This window comes from Penaeus vannamei, chromosome 19 (genome assembly GCF_042767895.1).
Source record: "Penaeus vannamei isolate JL-2024 chromosome 19, ASM4276789v1, whole genome shotgun sequence".
Classification (NCBI taxonomy): domain Eukaryota; kingdom Metazoa; phylum Arthropoda; class Malacostraca; order Decapoda; family Penaeidae; genus Penaeus; species Penaeus vannamei.
The window spans coordinates 17,961,028-17,968,527 of NC_091567.1; positions in this window are offsets into that span (position 1 = coordinate 17,961,028).

Below are 7,500 nucleotides of genomic sequence, written 5' to 3' on the forward strand. Positions count from 1 at the left end.
CGCTGATGTCCATGCCCGAAGACTGGTGGAATTTTCTCTGATTAAGCTGCTGCCCAATTTCAACTTGAACAGCGGTTTCTCTCCTGCCGACAGCCTCCTCGCTTCCCACATCCTTCGTCTCCTCCCTTATGCCGGTCACCCGTCACATAGACCGCCTGATCCTTCGACCTGACCTGACCTCCCTTCGCTTCCGTTCTCCTGTCCTCACCTGCCCCGTGGTTTCCGAGTGCTTCTCCTTTCTCTCTTATACTGCTTACTCTTCCTTGCCTCCTCAAGCCTCCAGGTTAGTACAGTGGTAACGTGTCGGCTTCTCATCCGAGGGGTCGACGGTTCGCGCCCCGCCCAGGCGCGAGAAGTTGCAATTGTCGCCCGGAGGTTACTGCTGTGGCTGGGCACCACGGTGGGTAAGGACTAAGCTCTGTCGCGTCAGCACTCGCTGACACACGTTGATCGAGTCGACATTTGTCGGCACAGGCCGGGCTCCCCCATAGCCCGGGCGAGGCTCAGCTTCGCATATCGGACTTATCCTTATCCTTGCCTCCTCACGTGGTGTACACACTTCACAGGCCCTCTCTCCTGTGGTGTGCAGAGGGAAAACGCCCAATTGGCGAGGCATTATTGCCACCCACTTGGCGTGATCCTCCAGAGCTAAAGCCTCCAGACTTGAGCTTGATTTTGATACTCTTTGACAACAAACTACACAGAGAGCTCCGCCAATTTCTCGTGGTTCGCCGCGACAATTGGCCAGGATTCTCTTGTAGTAAGTGCCCCACTACCGCTCCCTTGGAGAGCGAGGTTACAAACCAGGTCTGGACCCTCTGGTCCTGGACATAGTTTGTGGCCACGCACCAAGGGCGACTTTTCTGTGCCTAACTCTTGCCCTCTCCTTCTGACTTCCTGGTGCAGCCTGGGCCTGCGGGAAACGTCGATTTCCAACATTCGCCTGGGCTGCGGTGACGTGATCACACCCCCCTTGTAGCAGGATTGGGGTGCAGAGCGTTTACCACACCAAAAACTCCGAGTTCAGCCCACCCAGGGGGATCTCCTGTCCTGTGGTGCTGAAGGGTCGAGTGCAGGGATCAGAGCTTTTTGTGAGGCCCTTCTTAAGACCTCACCCAGAGAGGAGGTATAAGGATAATCCCCGAAAGGGGACCAATCTGTTTCCAACTCTCTAAATGACCACAATATGAATCAGACCATGGCAGTCACCCTGGAGCCTTTAAAGGCTGCAGGGGGGCGAAAGAATAACCGAAAGCAGGCCGAACGTGTCCGGCCTGCTGAACCGAGCAAGGACAAGACAGAAACACCAACCACAAAGTCTGTCCATGCACACCAGACTGAGGGAAGCCTGAACTCCCCTCAGTCAAGAAGGGGCTCCAGCTGTACCTGCCAAAACAGCTGCCCCCACTTCCAAAGGCCTTAAACCCCTGCAAAGGGGAGGCGTGAAGCGACGAAGGGTGGAGACTGACTCTGATGAAGAGGCAGAACACACCCCAAGTCGACTAACGCGGTTAAAGGTACCAAAAAAAAAAAAAAAAAAAAAAAAACTGAAGACTTCGACAATGCATACCAGCTGGTAAGGGCATTGGAGAAGGAAAGAAATGTAAGACTATCAATCCGAATCTCCAGAGATGAGGGCATGATCATTGCCCCCAAAGACAAAGCCACCATGAACTTCCTGCAGGAAATCAAGGTGCTAAAAGATGGGAGGAAGGTGTGTATCTCACCACTGACCTCCCAAGAGAAAAAGTCCAAGATGGTGCTACTTGGCTTTCCACTAGGGTTCGACGTGGAGGTGATCACGTCTCTCCCACAAGTGGCGGAGGCTTCCCGCATGACCAAAGGGAAGTCTCCAACCAGGCAAGTCCTGGTTTTCCTCAAGGGAGCCCCAATCACCACCCTTGATCTGGGTAACTGGGGCTCATACAACCTCAGGACATATGTGCCAGAGTCCTTGAGGTGTTTCACGTGCCAGAAATTTGGGCATCACCAGGCCAACTGCAAGGCCAAAGCCAAATGTGCTGTATGCAGCGAGGCACACGAAACCGAAGTGTGTATAAAGGCACACAAAGATGGCCAGAAGGACACAACAGCCAAGTGTCCAAACTGTGCCAAAAAAACATCATGCCTGGAGCCTGGCTTGCTCTGTCAGGAAACAGGCAGTGATTAAAAAGCAGGAGCTAGCCAAAAAGCGTCCTGACTTTGTCCCTGCGCCCCCAGGCACCTACGTCTGGGGAAAAAACAAAAAACAAAATAAAAAAGAAAAGACTCCCCGACCTCCTAAGAGGTAGGAGCCGCCCCCACAGAGAAAATTGGATACCTCTAACAGAGAGGAATTCCCCAAGCTTGCTAGTGGCAAAACAACAAAAAAGAACCAAAGGGAAAAAGGTTCAAAGTCCACAGCAATGGTCCCACCAGTAGATGATAATCTTTTCTTTGACGAGAAAGATATGACTCCTGTTGAGTGCTGTAGTTTCTGCAGTAGCAACAGCCTTGGGGAGGACCAGTGAGGAGGCGGAGAAAGCAGTGCAGGTCGCCATGACGGCTATGACCCAAACTGTGGCAGCTCTGAAGGGAAGGAAGCTAGAAGCCTCCAAACCGATAATGAGCAGCGCTCCCCTCCCTAAATCCTTGGATGGCAGGCTAGCTTCAAGAGAAACATTACATAAAACCACAGCTAGTCTGTCAGGACAGGCTGAAACTGTGCAGCAGGCCGAGTCTGCACAGCCAAAGTCTCCTCCTCTGACCCGAGGTGACACTTCCAACCTAGGCCCTACACCCCTCGGTAAGGCCTTAACCGGAGTGTCTGACTTAAAGGAAGTTGTACAATCCTCAATCAACGAGGATCTGTATTTATCTGATGCCACCAGCACTGGGGCATCTGAAGCTGAAGCAAGTGACACTGAGTAACCATCATGGCACACAATCTAAGCATACTGCAGTGGAATATCTGTAGCTATAAAAGCAAGAACTTTCTCCAGTCAATTGTGCGAGCAAGGAGCATTGACGTCGTCATGCTCCAGGAGACACTAACAATGGGATCCGTGTGCTTCTCAGGATATCATGCCTTCACCACTCCAAACCTGGATGGTGCTAGAGGACTGATGACCCTGGTAAAAGAAGCTATCCCTTGCTCCTTAATAGCCAACCCACCGCACTGTGGAGATGGTGTTGAATCTCTTGCTGTTGAGATTCAGCTACCTGGGGGCTCTATAAAAATATACAATATTTATAGCAAACCACTGTGTGAGAGCTTAGATCTAAACCAGGTCTGTGCTACTGCAGCACAAGACCGAGTGATCATAGGGGGAGACTTCAATGCACACATGGCCATGCTGAATCCCCGCAAAAGACCGAACGAGGCAGGCATTCACATAGCAGAAGTGCTTGAGACATTCCCTGAGATCGCTCTTCTCAACACCAAAGAACCAACGCATATGAAGGGAGGGGTCCTAGACCTTACCTTTGCCACTGCAACAATGGTGGAGAGAATTCGATGGTGTGTCGATGATACGGTTACTAGTGATCACTACGGCATAGTCACCACCCTAATGGATGCAGGTCCAGCCCAAAGACCACATCACATTCCTAAATGGAAAACTGACAAAGACAACTGGTTTGCCTTCCAGGAAGGCTTGGCTCGATGTCTGAAAGTCAATGAACCCAATAACAATAATGAAAACGTGGATGTGCTACAGGCAAGGCTAATCCAGGCCATAAACCAGGCAGCCTCACAAACCATTCCCAAAACTCGCCCATGGTCCAGAACTCACAAAGACGCCTGGTACTATAATTCCCTGTTGAGGGAAGCTGTCGTGGATGCCAAGGAAACTGCCAACAGAGTAAGGCAGGAAAAATGGCTGGAATGGTGCCAATCTTTTGGGCACCAGACCAGCCTTACAGAGTTGTGGAAACGAGTCAGGGAAGCGACAAGCCGCCAAGCCCCGAAATGCACTCATCATAACCCACAATCAGAGGCTAACAGATTGGTGCTTGAGTTCTCTGCCAGAACCAGCACCAACAATCTGCCTCCAATGATGAGAGAAAAACAACAAAACTTAAACCCAGAAAGACGCTCTCATAAGAGACAAGGCACTCGAAGCTGATGAAACAGATGCCTTGTTCTCTCTTAGGGAACTAAGAAAATCATACAAATCCAGTTCTGGGTCAGCACCGGGATCTGATGGGATCTCTCACCCCACCATTTCGCATTTAGGCCTTGCAGGAGAACTTGCATTCTTGCAGGTTATCAACAAATCCTGGCAAACAGCCACGGTGCCCCAGAGCTGGAAACAAGCCACAATAGTTCCCATCCCAAAGCCAAAGGAGCCTGGCAAGTACCGTCCCATCTCTCTTCTCAGCTGCCTGGGTAAAACAGCTGAAAAGATGGTACTCAACAGGCTCCGATGGAAAACGGGTCCCCCCCATGAACACCTGCACGGGTTCACAAGGGGCAAGAGCACTGCTCACAGCATTTCCACACTCTTAAGCACAATCTGCACCTCGCCCGCCATGGTTGTCTTCCTTGACCTGGAGAAGGCTTTTGAGTTGGCAAGTCCACTTGCCATTCAAGAGACCCTAATCCACAAAGGAGTCAAAGGCAGACTCTTGGCCTGGATAGCTGACTATTTTAAAAATAGATCAGCAAATGTCAGATTTCAAGGCCACCTCTCACAGCACATGCCACTTGAAAATGGAACTCCTCAGGGAGGGGTTCTTAGTCCAGCCCTGTTTAATACCCTCATGTCCAACATACTCGACATTCACCTGCCAGAGGGACGCAAGATCATCTCTTATGCAGATGACTTGGCAATCATAGCCTCTGGCAATCACTGCCTTACTAGAGCTCAGCGTTGTCTGAACCTGGTGTCTGAAGAGTGTTGTAGGACGGGTCTAAAAATATCAGCAGCAAAATCCAAAGCAATGGCACTGAGAACCAATGTCAGAAACAAAAAACTCACTATACAGGGTATGGATCTGGAATGGGTGAAGGATTATCTATACCTTGGTGTATGGATAGGACACACACTCACTTTCAAAAAGGAGATCCAATACCTGCTTGACAGAATCAAGGAAAGATTGTCAGTCATGAAAGTCATGACAGGGAGACACATAGGAGCAGGACACAAAGTACTAAGATCATTCTATGTACATGCTGTCCGTCCTATTATTGACTATGCATCTGTCGCCCTCATTGCTTCCAGCACAACATTAAAAGAAAAACTGGAAATAATACAAAACGAAGCAGCCAGGATAATTCTAGGTGCACCTAAATGGACAAAGGTCATCAACCTCCTCATGGAAGCTGATTTACCGTCCATGGACACTAGAATAGATCTAATGGCAGCAAAGTTCCTTTCCAAGGTCCTGCAGGCACCCACAAACTCCTATCTAAGACAAAGAGTTCTCAGATGCCTACTACAAGATTACCAGTTGTTTGCGGACAATTCCTGGCTCACACATACAGCCAGAGTTTTGATACGCTTTCAACTAAAAGATTCATTGCTTGCCAAGGGTATGGACTCCCCTCACCCTGATTACAAAGAACCCCCGCCGTGGGCAAACGAAATGATCGAATTCTCAATTCTAAATCTCACAATGAGAAAAGATCAATATTCCATGCCTAGCCTAAAGGCCCAAACACAAAGGGTCATTGAACAAATAACTCCGCCGGGTAGTATAACTTACTACACGGACGGATCCGTGGATCCAATAAACCATACTGCAGGCGCCGGCTTTGCAACAAAGGATACCACAGCATCCATTAGGGTCACTGACAATGCCTCAACGCTTCAGGCTGAAACGGTTGCGATCATTGAAGCATTGACACACGCGTCCCTGAGGGGAGGGCACGTTGTCGTTCATACAGATTCAAGAGCAACTATTGACAGCTTACAGCATAGCATGCCCCCAGATAACATCTACCTCTTGACAACAGTACTATACATAGCCCAAAGAATCCTTAGTCAAGGTAGAAGAATCGTCATAAACTGGGTCCCAAGCCACATAGGCATACAAGGGAACGAGCTTGCTGATAAACTAGCCGAAAAGGGCAGGGGTATGCCCCCATCCTCCATGATCGTTAAACCCAGCCGAAGGGGACTGAGCCAAGGTACCAAAGCTGCAGGGTGTGCGGTCCTCCGGGTAGCACATAGAGGAAACATCACAAAATCGCTCGCTGCCAAGTGGTACTCAGATGCTTCAGGCTATGAGCCACTGGCCCTTCCTCCAAACACAAAAAGAGGTACCGAAGTCATACTATTCAGACTAAAAGCGTTTTAAGCAGGGGAGCGCTTGGCAAGAATTCTTGCCAAGCGCTGTACCGTTCCCTGCTTAAAACGCTTTCCAAGGCAGGCAGGCCCTCTTCAGTGATGCCAGACATGTGGAAATGTCTGTTTATGAAGTACAAATCATAACAGTCCTTGATGAGCATAGAAATATCAAAATAACACACGAAATATACATACTTGGGTTTTAAAAGCAATATTCCCACCAACAATCTCGGAAAGAGATAACTTATGCACAAGTCGAGGGTGGAGTTTATTTCACTTGCGGTTGGTAAAATTTTGAGCGCGCAATTCAATACAACTGACAAGCTAGCGCCGCATCAAGATGGCAGAGAAGTAAATAAATCTACCCAAACATCTTAACAAAGCGCTATATTTTCTCCTATATTCATAGAAAGTGCCTCTAAAACAATGACACACTCTTCCGATTGACAGCCCTTTCATTCTGACGTGGTATCAAAACAAATGAATATCCCTGAATTAAAATATAGGCCTACCCATTCCCATATATCCGATTTTATGAGGTTAAATATAACAAATCATCGAATATAATATCAACAGAAGAATGTTGCTAGAATTTCTCAGACTTTTTCACTTGAAATATTCTTCATTTCATAAAATAGCTGATATATTCTCGATTTAGAAAGACGAGAAGTTTAACAATATGAGTAAAATTGTTCGTCTTATAATCATTTGTTATTCATAAGTAAAACTTTTTATTCCCATAATCTCCATTATCTCCTTTCGTTTTCAGTTAATTTCAATTTCTTTGAATATGATTTTAAGAAATTACAGAATCAGATACCGTGAAAAAAAAATATTTATCTGATAAGATATTAAGCGGAGTTCCTGGCCTACGCCCGCATTCGAAGGATCGTGACCAGTACGGTACGCGACCGACGCCGTTGCCATGGTGACGGTACACCGCTTGACTTAGCAAGCACAAGTCAAGCCATCTACGAAGGTCGCTTGAGAAAGTAAGCGAAATGCTTGAGTTCGCAAGAAAAACGCTTGAGATTTCAGGCAAGAACTCTCCCTGCTTAAAACGCTTTAAGACTAGGTTACCAATGCGCTTGGCAAATTATTGACAGTGAGACTGGGAGGTTATGTAAACACTGCGGCGAGCTTAACGCCACCCTGTTACATTACTTGCAGAATTGTGTACACACAATTTCTGAGGCAGGGACCACCCACCACAGCCGCCGGGCTGGTA